Below are 14,393 nucleotides of genomic sequence, written 5' to 3' on the forward strand. Positions count from 1 at the left end.
TACAAAAAGTGCAGTTTTAAATGTAATGAGTTTACTGTATTATCTGAATGAATAGGGATGTGTTGTTATGCTTATCTTGGGACTTCCTTACTTTGATGTTACTTCACCCTTTAAATTCACACAGGACCACAGTTGCTTTCTGATCATTGAAGAACGAGAGAGAATTGGAAAAAGAAGGAGTCTGTTTAAGTTGATCTCACTCTCAGCTGATCTGTTCATGAACGTCATTTAGATGTGTCCTCCACTCTGTGCTGGAGTCTGTATTTATGGGGCCTGAAATGTTCTTGTCTTTAACTTGATAGAAATGTAACACTCTGAAGTGTCCTTCTTGTTGGCCACCTGAGATAGTGTGTTTCTATGGCAACTGTTTTATGTGATTGTTTGAATATAGGGAAAATACGTAATCTTTAAGGACTATATGTTCTGAGGCCTCAAGCTAAGGGAACAACTGCTGGATGAAGTCCTCCCCAAGATGTGTTAACTTATTTTAATGTACAGCATCACTTTTCCAGGTCACACAAGCTGATCCCATCTTTTAGGTTGTCTTCTTCTAGGTCTTTTTTAATCTCTTCGGATCTACACTCACCTAAAGGATTATTAGGAACACCTGTTCAATTTCTCATTAATGCAATTATCTAACCAACCAATCACATGGCAGTTGCTTCAATGCATTTAGGGGTGTGGTCCTGGTCAAGACAATCTCCTGAACTCCAAACTGAATGTCTGAATGGGAAAGAAAGGTGATTTAAGCAATTTTGAGCGTGGCATGGTTGTTGGTGCCAGACGGGCCGGTCTGAGTATTTCACAATCTGCTCAGTTACTGGGATTTTCACGCACAACCATTTCTAGGGTTTACAAAGAATGGTGTGAAAAGGGAAAAACATCCAGTATGCGGCAGTCCTGTGGGCGAAAATGCCTTGTTGATGCTAGAGGTCAGAGGAGAATGGGCCGACTGATTCAAGCTGATAGAAGAGCAACTTTGACTGAAATAACCACTCGTTACAACCGAGGTACGCAGCAAAGCATTTGTGAAGCCACAACACGTACAACCTTGAGGCGGATGGGCTACAACAGCAGAAGACCCCACCGGGTACCACTCATCTCCACTACAAATAGGAAAAAGAGGCTACAATTTGCACAAGCTCACCAAAATTGGACAGTTGAAGACTGGAAAAATGTTGCCTGGTCTGATGAGTCTCGATTTCTGTTGAGACATTCAGATGGTAGAGTCAGAATTTGGCGTAAACAGAATGAGAACATGGATCCATCATGCCTTGTTACCACTGTGCAGGCTGGTGGTGGTGGTGTAATGGTGTGGGGGATGTTTTCTTGGCACACTTTAGGCCCCTTAGTGCCAATTGGGCATCGTTTAAATGCCACGGCCTACCTGAGCATTGTTTCTGACTATGTCCATCCCTTTATGACCACCATGTACCCATCCTCTGATGGCTACTTCCAGCAGGATAATGCACCATGTCACAAAGGTCGAATCATTTCAAATTGGTTTCGTGAACATGACAATGAGTTCACTGTACTAAACTGGCCCCCACAGTCACCAGATCTCAACCCAATAGAGCATCTTTGGGATGTGGTGGAACGGGAGCTTCGTGCCCTGGATGTGCATCCCACAAATCTCCATCAACTGCAAGATGCTATCCTATCAATATGGGCCAACATTTCTAAAGAATGCTTTCAGCACCTTGTTGAATCAATGCCACGTAGAATTAAGGCAGTTCTGAAGGCGAAAGGGGGTCAAACACAGTATTAGTGTGGTGTTCCTAATAATCCTTTAGGTGAGTGTATACTACAGTTTATTTATGTCCATCTATGGTCTGTTCCTCTGGCAGTGTGTTGGGCCCAGGGCCATTTTAATTTTCACTCTTTCATAGATATATGATATAGATATAAAAGTGTTGTTCTTGGATCCATCTGATTGATTTTCTGTTTTGTAGGTTTTCCATGGTTCTTTGTGTCATTTCCAGTTTCTGTGCTGTTTTTGCATTACATACCAGGTTTCACAGCCACTGGTAGTATGCATTGATCAAATATGACTCTCTTCAAGCAAATGGGTACATTTTTTTATGATTCTTCAAGACTGATTTATTTGGGTCTGATACAATGGTGTCACTGCAATGCATTAATTCTTGATTGGGTAAACCTTTGCCAGTTTTAGTGATTGAAAGATTCCTAAAACCTGTATGTGTACTTTTCACCGTGCTGCACAGTTTTTTTAGGCAACCTTTTTGCTCAGAAAAGGTGCAGAATGCCGCAAGCCCCATTGCTCACACACGGCTCTTCGGGCGGGTCGGTCACTCAGTAATGTTTAGTAGGCTGTGTGTGGTATTGTTGCAGGTCATATTTCAGTGCAGCTATTAAACTTAGTATTTCAGTGCAGTGAGCTATCGTGCAAGGGGAATTCTGGCTGCATAAGCTCCAAACGGCCTAACGCTTGTCCATATGTATGGGTGTTGTCAGCAATATATTGTTGAAATTGTTGATATACAGCATGTGAATATATTTATTTTTTCCTATGAAATAGTTGATCCTGATCTTCACAACTGGAGCTAGTCCAGTGGCTTTTGACATCTGTCAAATATATTAACTACATAAATGACAAATACACACAAATCTCATGGACTTCCTCAGGATCAGGATCCAGGATCCAGGATCCAGACCACTTGCTCTTCCAGTGCCAGAACACTAACCCTGCCTCCTCTCCACTCCCCTTCCTCCAGAGCTGTTCCTTCTCATCCCTGGACCCTAAGTGGTGGAACGACCTTCCCACTGAAGTCAAAACAGCAGAGTCCTTGACCTCCTTCCGGCGCTTAATCAAGACACATCTTTTCAGACAGTACTTTTAATTTAGTCATTTACTCTCCTGTAAGATAGCACTTATACAACGTTTTATCATACTACTTGCTTTGCGTTACTAGTACTAGTACTAGTTACTTGTATGCTCCCTTTCCCTTGGCCCTTGACTGTGACCTAACATCTTGTCTGCACTCAGCTTTTACAATCCAGGATGTAAGACCTCATATATTGTATACACTTGAGTAAATTGGAATTTGTAAAATGTATTATGTTTGAATTGCACTGTATTATGTAAATTGGAATTTGGAATATGTTTTATGCCTTGAACTGCACTGTATTTTTGTACTTTGTATTGCACTTATATTTTGTAAGTTACCCTGGATAAATAATAATAATAATAATATTAATAATAATAATATTAATAATAATAATACATTTCTTGTCTTGTATACGATTATATACAGTAATTTAGTCTCTTCCATTGGTTTGCCTCAGTCCTACTATTAGGCTTAGTCTATGTTGCCAGGAAAGTCAAGGGCAATGATATTGTTCCCAGAACTGCAGCAAAGGGTGAATGAATACCTTTGACCAGGGTGTTGTTAGAGCTACCCTTTGTTACGGTTCTTAGAAAAAACAGGTAGAGAAAGCCACGGTCATCCTGTATATGACCTGTTCGGCCCAGTTCTTTAAATGGCTGTATTTAATCCTTTCGCTTCTGAGATTAAAAAATGTATTAGTACAGACTTACTGGCCTGCAATGTTTGTCATCCCAATGCCATTTCTACACCTGCTAAATTTTATTCAGTAACTATGTTTTGGGAGACAGACATAACAGGTGTGATTCTAGTCGAAAACATGATTACAGAGATTCCTGGTCCAGTATGAATTGTTACTATGAAAGATGATGTTTCTTGCAAATGCATAACTAAGAGAACCAGTATTTCTTTGCATCCCTACCCACCATTACATTAAACATATTTTCTGGAAGCCTAGCGATCTTAAACAAACATCTTGCCCATCTCACCTGCTGCGACAGCACAGGGAAGCTGCAGCGTGCATTAGCATTATATAAAGCAGAGTGAAGTCAGAGATGCGCTGTGTAAGCTCATCGGGTTTAAATTTATAATCAAAGGGTGCAAAGGGGCATCCATAGATTACATCTGTACGCAGTAGAGGGTCGATGAGCTGAACACAACATGCAATGCAACCTGCTTCCTTCACAGGTGTGTTACATAATCTGCAGAGAGCTCTGAGGACATATATAGGACAGGGAAGACTTAAATGAGATTCTCCTTCCAGACTCGCAAAGGGAAATTAAAATGAAATCTTATGCTGTCTCTGTGTATGTTTATGAGTTGACATTTAATGAGGTAGGATGGTGTTTTAGACAGCGTACAGCTTGTTTGAGAGGGAGGATATCCACGGACGAGTGGACAAGAGATTTCTAATGGGTCCACACATCGAGTGGCTTACTTTAAAATGGTCACGTGACTCAGAAATATAATCATTCTTCTGAAGATCCCTGTAAATGATGTTCTATAGACCATCCAGGGTAACTGGATGCTAAAAAGATCACCTAATCTGAAGGTAATTTATTCTCTTACTGGATGACTTTCTATGGTCTCTAGAAAAGTTTGGATATTATTTTTTGGGTGGTTTATTTTTTTTTATTATTATTTTTTCCTTTGAAAGGTAAGCAAGAAAGCACAAAGAAAAAATGAAATGGCATATGATTCTGCATCTAGCCTTGGTCTGAGATTTAAAGAGTGAGAGCCAGGCAATAAAATTTTAGGCTAAAAAAGGAAAGAAAAACAAAGTAATATAAACGATACACCTTTTCTAAGAATAGTGAAGTGAAAAGAATTTCATATTGGGTTACAAAGCAAAGGTTTACTTGTGTTATTTCCTTTGTTGCAACTCAATAGGAAGGCTTAAGACAAAATTCTTGTCTTGCTAGCAGGGGGGGGGTTTAAATGTTGACTATGTAAGACAGTGAAAACGGTGTGATATCCAAGAACACCAGGAGACTTTGTTCCCAATAAAATAGACCCACTAAAATTCACAAGCTTCAGGATTAAAGGCAGATCTCTGGCAATGGGGATTGAAGGTACCTGGAGGCATGTACGATTCCAGGGATCACTTTATTGCCATTTCTAAGTTTCGGTGTGGTCAAAATGTTTAATGGAGAAAAAGTATGAAGTCTGCATATGTGTCAAAAAGGCTTTTATTCCCTTTGTTTGATTTATTTCACTTGTAGATCAAATACTTAATCTACAAGTGTTTGTGTTGCAAAGGTTTGAGAAAATCTGACGACCAAACAGCAGGATTTGCAACAGGTAAGGTGTGGTTGTATTCTTGCACCTGCATCTTCAAGAATCTGCTCGAACATCAATACATGTTTTTGTTACATGAAGCAAGATAGTATAGATATGCATATTTTCTAAAATCATAAATTTAAGTGTTTGCAATTATATAGATTTTATCCCTTGCCCCTCTCACGGTTTGCCACTAATTTTTACATATTTTGGTCCTTACTGCAGATTCTTCAGTCTACTTTACTGTTGAGTCCAAAAGCGCCTACTCTTGCTAATGTGTTTGTATAGGAGATTATTAATCAAAGAACCTCATCAATTGGGCTTCTGGAGTATTGTCATGAGCGAGTATATTAGACTGGAGAGGGAATAAACAGCTTTCTTAGGAGTTTACATCCCACTGATAACCCACTCCTCCACGTGCCTATTCAACAGTCAAGCACAGTGACTCATTTAATTTGCCGTCTCTAATAGCCTCATTAAAACAGGGCTTTAGGATTTTCTTTTGTCTTTTAAGAACTTAATTTCAGCAGCACGATTTCACATTTGTTTGTTGTTCTGTTTAGACTGAGAGGGAAATTCCCTTTACACTCATTTGGTTTTCACTGAGGCATTTCTGCTGTTAGACTAATAAACTAGAGATGTTTTTTTTGCGGCTCATTTATAACGAGTGAAGTCTATAATGAACTGGCTGTTCTTGTAAACAGATATAACAGACAACAATGTAATTTCTGCCAGCTTCTCCTAATGTCTATTGAGACAAGTGACAATATATTTCAATATGAAAATACAAGCAAATTAATCAAGAGTTGGTCATTTGTTTCCCTGGGGGGCCAGACGTGAGGAACCAGAGAGATTCCAAGTTTGTTTTCTAAAATTCTCTGTGTTGAACTTTTATTTCATCCTAGATCAGAGGGGCTTTTTGTCATTCTCAAAATGTTGAATGTTTATGTAATGCCTGCATTCTATTTCCGTGACACAAATATAGTAGGTGAATTATAACATCCGAGAATAGATATTTCTAATTTCTAAACATCAGTCTTCTCTGATGTTTGCTTTGTTTTGTTCTGGCTGTTTTCACCAGAGGGATGTTATTTGCCAATAGAAATATTTGGTACGAGTCTTTTTTGTGTGAGATGTTCAAAGTGAGTCAGTCATCAACCCAAGTATGCTTTAACAGACTCTTTTAATCTTCTATTTTATGGAGCAACAGAGATTTTGCTGCTTTCAAAAAGTGGGTTAAGAGTTTATGTGCGTACACTCGCCTCGGACATGCAAGAAAACCATTGGCCAGTTAGAGTAATTAACCCTATTTTAGTGAGATGGTGGTTCTCTTTGTATTGTGTGTGAGATAAATAGTAGAAAGATGCATACATGCAATGCTTATTAACCCTTTTAATAACTCTAATTAACCCTGTACTTTTTATGTCCGTTTACTTATTTTCATTGGTTTATTGCATCCTTTCTAACTTGCCTGTCACCCAGCCAGCACTGACACTATGACCCTCAGTCCTTTGTCACGTTGTCACTCTGTCAGCCTGTTTCTGCGTCTGTACTGCTCGGCTAACCTGCCCCTCTACTCTCTCTCTCTATCTGCCGTCCCCTGCCTTGAAGTGCCAGACCCCTGTTTCTGGAGTTCGTTATGCTCTGCAGCCAGTGGGATAATTGACACGCAGGCTCATGCTGTTCCTTTTACACACACTCCAGTGAAAGGAAGCAATGAGTTTTTTTGTGTTTTTTTCATTCCACGATGAGAACGCCATATGGTTCGGCAGGAAAACTCACATCATAAAACCTAGAATGACCTCTGCGTTAAAAATCTCAAATTAAACTATGTGGTGCATTTTCTATACAGGGGACAAAGATGCTCTCTAAGGACTGGGTTTCTCTCCCCCCCCCCCCCACACACACACTATTTTGGCAGTTTGTTTTCAATTTATTTTCAATTTCTTTGCACTCCTATATAAAGTCTGTGAATATCTGATCTCTCCTGATTGTATTTGCAAAAGGCAATTATGACCGCAAGACTCCCAAGTACAGGAACATTTGATGGATAATACTGTGTAATCTTCTGCCTAGATAGTCCCAAATGCCTTTCTTGATGTTTGCTGCATCACCTGTTAACGATCCTTCACAGTTTCAGATGTCAGCATTAGTACTGTTTAAATACAGCTGGGTATGCTGGCAATACCACTTTTACCAGCACTGTAGTGCTTGACAGGCACGCGGTGTGAGAGAAAGCCCTCCCTGGTTCATAAAGAGAGCAGAATTCATCAGAGAAATGTTCACATGCTGTTCTGTATAATGTCACTGTAGAATAATGCTGTGAAAGGCATTATTCAAAGCAAGAACCCACTCTACCAAATATGCCAAAGTTTTTTCTATGTTTATTTGGCAAAAATAAGTAGATTGTAATGGTTGAGTTGCAGCAGTACACAGGAAGTAGGTAGTACTCGGTAGCAAGTTTTGATTCCTGTTTAGAGGACTGAAGGATGAAGTGCCTTTCTGAAATCCAATTAACTGAAGCCCTGACAAAAGAGGGAGGCAGAGAACACCCAACACTTCAGTGTAACCACTACTTAAAACTGCTCATCCTGCTCATTCAAGACGTTTTGATCTCTAAGACAATCGCGGACGAGCGGCGGCTCAGCCACACTCAGAGGCTTTCATAAACTCTTATGTCAAACCTCATGAAGCGCCAAAGTAACATTAATTTACCAGAGCAGTTAGAGGGGAAACAGCTACTTTATTCTGGCCCAATCGAGACCTGACCACTTGGCTCTCAACTTGCTTTTCCATCTGAGTTTTTTTCTTTTCTTTTCTTTCTTTTCTCTTTCTTTTTTTGTCAAGTAATTTAAACATGTATGCCTTATGCCCTCAGAGAGGTTACTGGCAGTTCTATGAAAAGTAAATAATTGTCTAAGAAAATGACAAACTACGCTCAACTTTTCTTTCATGGTAAATAGTTAACCTTCCAACTTTTCCTTCCATTGACTAATATCTTGCACTGTTTTGGTAAACATGATACGGTATAATATGGATACTCTGCCATACCACAGTAGCGTCTGGTAAATTAACTCCATGTACTTGGACTCTGTATTGTGACATGGTTTGTTCAGTTATTGATTACTGTCACATATTATAAACATACTGAGCACAAAACATACAGGAACATGAAAATTAAAATTAATTTCCATTTTTCCCTTTATCCCCCACAGTAAACCCCAGTTTACAAAACATAGTCTGCTGAGAGTATCAAGACAGAAATGTTAATGCATACAATAGGCGGTTACAATATACGTTTAAAAGTAATTTTTTGAAATTCAAACAATTTCTTCGTGATGGTGGGACAAAATACAGTGAGGGAAAAAAGTATTTGATCCCCTGCTGATTTTGTACGTTTGCCCACTGACAAAGAAATGATCAGTCTATAATTTTAATGGTAGGTGTATTTTAACAGTGAGAAACAGAATAACAACAAAAAAATCCAGAAAAACACATTTCAAAAAAGTAATAAATTGATTTGCATGTTAATGAGTGAAATAAGTATTTGATCCCCTATCAATCAGCAAGATTTCTGGCTCCCAGGTGTCTTTTATACAGTTAACGAGCTGAGATTAGGAGCACTCTCTTAAAGGGACTGCTCCTAATCTCAGCTCGTTACCTGTATAAAACACACCTGTCCACAGAAGCAATCAATCAATCAGATTCCAAACTCTCCACCATGGCCAAGACCAAAGAGCTGTCCAAGGATGTCAGGGACAAGATTGTAGACCTACACAAGGCTGGATTGGGCTACAAGACCATCGCCAAGCAGCTTGGTGAGAAGGTGACAACAGTTGGTGCGATTATTCGCAAATGGAAGAAACACAAAATAACTGTCAGTCTCCCTCGGTCTGGGGCTCCATGCAAGATCTCCACATAATTAACATTATGCTTTGGGGGTGTTTTTCTGCTAAGGGGACAGGACAACTGCACCACATTAAAGGGACGATGGACGAGGCCATGTACCGTCAAATCTTGGGTGAGAACCTCCTTCCCTCAGCCAGGGCATTGAAAATGGGTCGTGGATGGTTATTCCAGCATGACAATGACCCAAAACACACAGCCAAGGCAATAAAGGAGTGGCTCAAGAAGAAGCACATTAAGGTCCTGGAGTGGCCTAGCCAGTCTCCAGACCTTAATCCCATAGAAAATCTGTGGAGGGAGCTGAAGGTTCGAGTTGCCAAACGTCAGCCTCGAAACCTTAATGACTTGGAGAGGATCTGCAAAGAGGAGTGGGACAAAATCCCTCCTGAGATGTGTGCAAACCTGGTGGCCAACTACAAGAAACGTCTGACCTCTGTGATTGCCAACAAGGGTTTTGCCACCAAGTACCAAGTCAAAGGGGTCAAATACTTATTTCCCACATTAACATGCAAATCAATTTATTACTTTTTTTTAATGTGTTTTTCTGGATTTTTTTGTTGTTATTCTGTCTCCCACTGTTAAAATACACCTACCATTAAAATTATAGACTGATCATTTCTTTGTCAGTGGGCAAACGTACAAAATCAGCAGGGGATCAAATACTTTTTTCCCTCACTGTATTATACTTCTTGAAATGTACACCGTTTCGTACCGGTTTATTAGTTATGACCTCTTATTGATTATACTTTCTTTAGTTTGGTATCCAAATGCTTTTTTGACTTCTAGAAGAAGAAACATGTCATCAGCCAAACAGGTGTCATGTAACCATATACAAATGGCTCAACCAGGCCAACCCCATTCATTGTCTTTTAGCCATTGTCTCTTACTGTGAGGAATGATCTCCTAGACTGAACACAAACGATGAGGTAAACATCATGATGGGAACAACCAACAGAGAGGGCAGTTGGTGTAGGTACAAAACACAAACTAGGTCTCGGTTTCTACTCTCTTGTGTACAATGCACTGGGACATACACCTAATCTTTGGAAGAAGAATACAACCTTCTTTTCCACCACCTGTGTCCTTTGGGATATTGCCTAACCAGACAAACAAACTTACATATTGTTGATGTTGACTTGGATTTCCATATCCAAAAATCATTTCAGAAACATCGTAGTACAAAGTGAAGTGAAATCACTATGCTATCAAAGCACAGACCATGCGACATGGTCCTTTTACAGTTGTCTGATAGCACAGTCATTTTAAGATAGATATGTGAGTTAGCTTTTACTTGAATCGTGAAGAAGAATTAAATTGGATACATTTAATTTCATACCATCTAAAACAGGGCCCTTGTCTGTCTGGTGATTTTGATTGATTGATTTAAATTATTGTCGTATTTTAGACGTGTGGGAAAAGTCGCAGAAGACCAAGCACCTCAGTATCTCCTCATCAGATGCGGAGGAGTGATTTCCAGTGATGTAATTCTGTAAACAAAGCATAAATGTAATAACGCGTCATATGGAACATGACTTAATTAGCAAAGCAGCAAACTATTTACACTACTACATATGGTGACCTTTCTATATATATATGTGAGCGCAGAAAAACGCAAAGCCTAAAGGTTAGTCTCAGATTACTGCAATGCACACTCCACAAAGTCGGAACTGTAAAAATTTAATTAGACTCTTAAAATAATTGGGCTCTAATCATATGTTTTAGGCTTTTAAAGCTTTGTAAACACTTTCTTTTGTGGTTGACCCCCCTGGAGTTTATAACAATAAAATTTAAGTACCCCCAATTAACATTCCCTCAACTCAATGTAGTTTACCAAGTCTATTAGCACCTAGTGCCTGCTGTGGGGTAGCCAGCCTATAAACAGTTTTCTAATGTGCCTCTATAAAAAAGTATATATATACTTTCTCAGCCAGCCCACCTCAAAGAGGCTTGTGTAGGATCTTGTTTTGTACTTATTAATCTGTATAACTTTAACATGGATGCATAATTCACTTCTTTGAAGACTCTCACACCCAGCTTCATTGCTATAATTGTGCTGGTCTACTATTGGATCAGTGTGAGCCTCCTCATCTCAGTTTGACTCTTCACTTGTGAGAATTGAGCTTCTTGAGCTCTTCATATGTTAGCATCCATTATAAAGGCTACCAGTACCTGCCTGTTATATTGTAAAGTAAATGAGTTTCATTCAACTGTGACCCATTTGAACCAATGGCAGTAGGCTGTCATGGCTAGTGAAACATTTTATTTGTAGTACCTGCTAGTCTCTCTTACAGTGTTTTGTTTATTATCCATTAGTTGACATTACACCCCTTAAACAACATACACCCCTATTATTATGTGTTCTTTAATTTGTTAGATTTTTAAAGAAACAAGTGGTGTTTAGTAAGTATTAATTTCCTTCAGATTTATTTTGCCTGTATTTTATGGTATGTGAAAGCTCCCAAAACATATACTGTCAGACTACTATTTTCTAAGAGTGGTTTTAAAAAAATCCTGTTTATGGAAATGGTCCCAATTAAAATGTTCAGCTCCTATCCGTTCTGAAGATGCCAATAGTTTGGTTCACTTAGTATATCTGTGCAGTTTGGAAGACTTTTTGCTTGAGTTGGATGCATTGGTTGGGCTTTCAGTTTCCTCGACTAACAAAAGTCTTTGAAGATTCCCAATAAAGAAATCCCACAATGAACACGAACAATATTGCAATGAATGCTGTGTTTCTTTTACCCAGGGGTTGGAAAGTGTTTCCAAGGAAAAAATAAAACTCCTGAAAGGATTTTCTTTCTCTCGTACATTTGAGGAGATAAAAGATCTTCATTAACATTCATAGTTTCACTGAAGTCCAAGTTAGTTTGGGTTGGCTTAAGAGCATTGGACTTGCTCAACTGCTTCTATTAAATAGTTATTTATAAGCCAGAAACCTAAACCTGTGGTTCTGTGGACACAATCGAGCTAATGTTGTTTATTCGTATTTCACTAAGCCTGTGTAACCGCTGCAGGAGCTATCCTTTGATCAAGAGTTCATTGCAGCTGCAGCTGAAATGTATTTGATTAAGAACTTAATTAAAACATGTCTGTTTTCATATGCAAGCATATATAAAATTGATACACTATTGTAATCTTAAATAAATATATAAGAGTCTACTTACTTCAGCGTGAGAGAAAGGGAAGGTGAACTTCAGCCCTGACCGTGTGTCATGATGGTACAGCGCAGCAGGGATGTGTGGGAAGAGCTGGAAGCAAAGCAACAAAGTTGGGGAGAGAATAGCGTATTTTTATAATTGAAGGATAGGCCCGACTCTGGTCTGGGTTGGTTTGACAGCTGACTGGATTAGGGGCAAGTGTCAAAGTCTAACAGCCTACTGTGCCTGTTTTCTTCCTGGTGCAGTTAGATAATGCAGATTTAATATTTAAAAGGCTCTCTGAGAATTTGCATGTGAGGATCTGATACTGGTGAGAAATACCTGCTTGTTTTCTTTGACTTCCTTGTGAGAAAGGTAAATCTAGATCGAACAATTAGACTCCAGTTTCCCATCAAGCCAGATTTAAAGTGAAATAATCATAGAACACCATTTGAAACCCATAATTAAGTCACTATACTACTTTTATTCTAAGCAATGTACATTGTTGAACCCGCCATTCCCGTATTACATGATTAGAATACACTTTGCAGGTGATCATTCAGGCTTTTGAAGCATGAAATTCCTTTCATGAATTGTAAAACAAATAATTTTTTATAAAACCTGGAGTGGAAAACAATCAAATACTTGAGCACCAAAAATGTAACAAAAATAAATTCTCAGTTAATTGGCTTTAGAGTATATTTTGTATAAAATGCGGTTTGGGGTTTTGTGGCGATTTTGATTTTTGTTTTACTTAAATACGGTAATACAATCACTGTTGCCTGTAATATGATTAGAGCACATTCTTTTGAATTGTTCTAAATCATGGGTGACAGAAGTAGATTGTTGGCTGAGAAGGAATATGTGCCAAGTGGTCTTTGATGAAACAAAGGCAGTTTGTATCTTTAAACCAGTATGTTATATAACATTTAAAGCACTGCATTGGTGTCATGAGCGTGCATATTAACATGTATGTATAGTATGTGCTGAAGCATCATCGGGTTAAAGACGCAATTCCACTGGTCTTAATTTGGAGACTGTTCAAAGCCATTGTTTTTCTATCCTTCGACAAGTTTTTGTTTTCTCGTGTAAATGTTCTTGCAGCGCTAAAGGTTCAATAACTAAAACAAAAGAAAACTATTTTGTTTTAGGTCAGACTTGACATTTTTTCTTTTCTGATCTCCCTCTTAGGTTCACACTATAAACAACTGCTGGAACAACTGTAGTTCAGGTTAAGAGAAGGTTATCAAATAATACAGTACATTTACATATTTGTCTGAAAATACCTATCAATATTGCAGATGGTTTGAATCACTTACAATTGCGTGCTTCCCAAACTCTGAGGTTGACCTTATTAGTGTTTTGCAACACTATAACGTTTAGTATATAAGAGGGACGAGTCAAGTTAGTATAGTGCATTCTAATCAGAGCAATCAAGACAGATGACCATGCATACAGCTATATTTTTGATGTATTTTAGAACATTGATACTTAATGAACTTTGGAAAACCTGTATTTGTGGTAACATGCTTAAGCTGCATTTTAGTTTCCTCCTGTTTTTGTTTGGTACGAGTGTGTCTGCATGTGTGTTGTGTCATGTACACTTAAATGGAAAATTTAATTATTTAACTAAACAGTATGGTTCAATATGGCAATATTCACCAACTGCTCAATCAGAAAGTCTCTTGCATAACTCTGTCTGTCCAAAGTATTGAAATACCGATACCAAGCAATTATAAATCTGGAGGGATTGGCTTCCTGAAATAAGAGAATTTCTGAATAGTTTAATGACACAACTTGTTTTCAGAATGTGGTGTTTCAAATCTATATTGAATTACACTTGCTTGTCAAGGATGTTATACTGAACTAGAAAAAAATCTCCCCTCCCCCTACAGATGACACAGTTCTACTTTCTGAATCATCATAGTTTGTGAATCATTTATTTGTCTTATGTTCTGCGAGCTTTACAGTTTACCTGTAGGACTTCTTATATAGTTCCTGCATACATCACTGTACCCCTGTGTTGATAAATAGAGATTCTGCAGATCTTGAATTTCTCCCTGAAGGAAAGGGACTGGCATGAGATATTACAGTTGCTCACAGAATAGTCATTATTGTGCTCCTTATCTTCATGTGATAAAGTGAGCGGAAAAGCTAATGACTTGCAGCTAGAAACATCTGCTGTGATTACATTGTCATGCCTATTTCTTCCCTTTCTCTTGTA

At 38.5% G+C, this 14,393-nt stretch overlaps 1 protein-coding gene across 2 annotated transcripts in view; it reads right to left on the reverse strand.

Moving 5' to 3' along the window:
- kcnj16a (potassium inwardly rectifying channel subfamily J member 16a) overlaps positions 1 to 12,340 on the reverse strand; it is a 29,667-nt gene extending 17,327 nt beyond the window's left edge. Inside the window, exons 1-2 of one of the 2 annotated variants that reach the window (XM_066704420.1) lie at positions 12,197 to 12,340; positions 10,470 to 10,519 (exon numbers count right to left, since the gene is read on the reverse strand). The gene's annotated coding sequence lies outside the window, so the exon portion shown is untranslated. The remainder of the gene's footprint in view (positions 1 to 10,469; positions 10,520 to 12,196) is intronic. The other variant, XM_066704419.1, reaches the window with a different exon arrangement.
- Between the last annotated feature and the right edge of the window lie 2,053 nt (positions 12,341 to 14,393).

Source organism: Amia ocellicauda, chromosome 5 (assembly GCF_036373705.1).
Source record: "Amia ocellicauda isolate fAmiCal2 chromosome 5, fAmiCal2.hap1, whole genome shotgun sequence".
Classification (NCBI taxonomy): domain Eukaryota; kingdom Metazoa; phylum Chordata; class Actinopteri; order Amiiformes; family Amiidae; genus Amia; species Amia ocellicauda.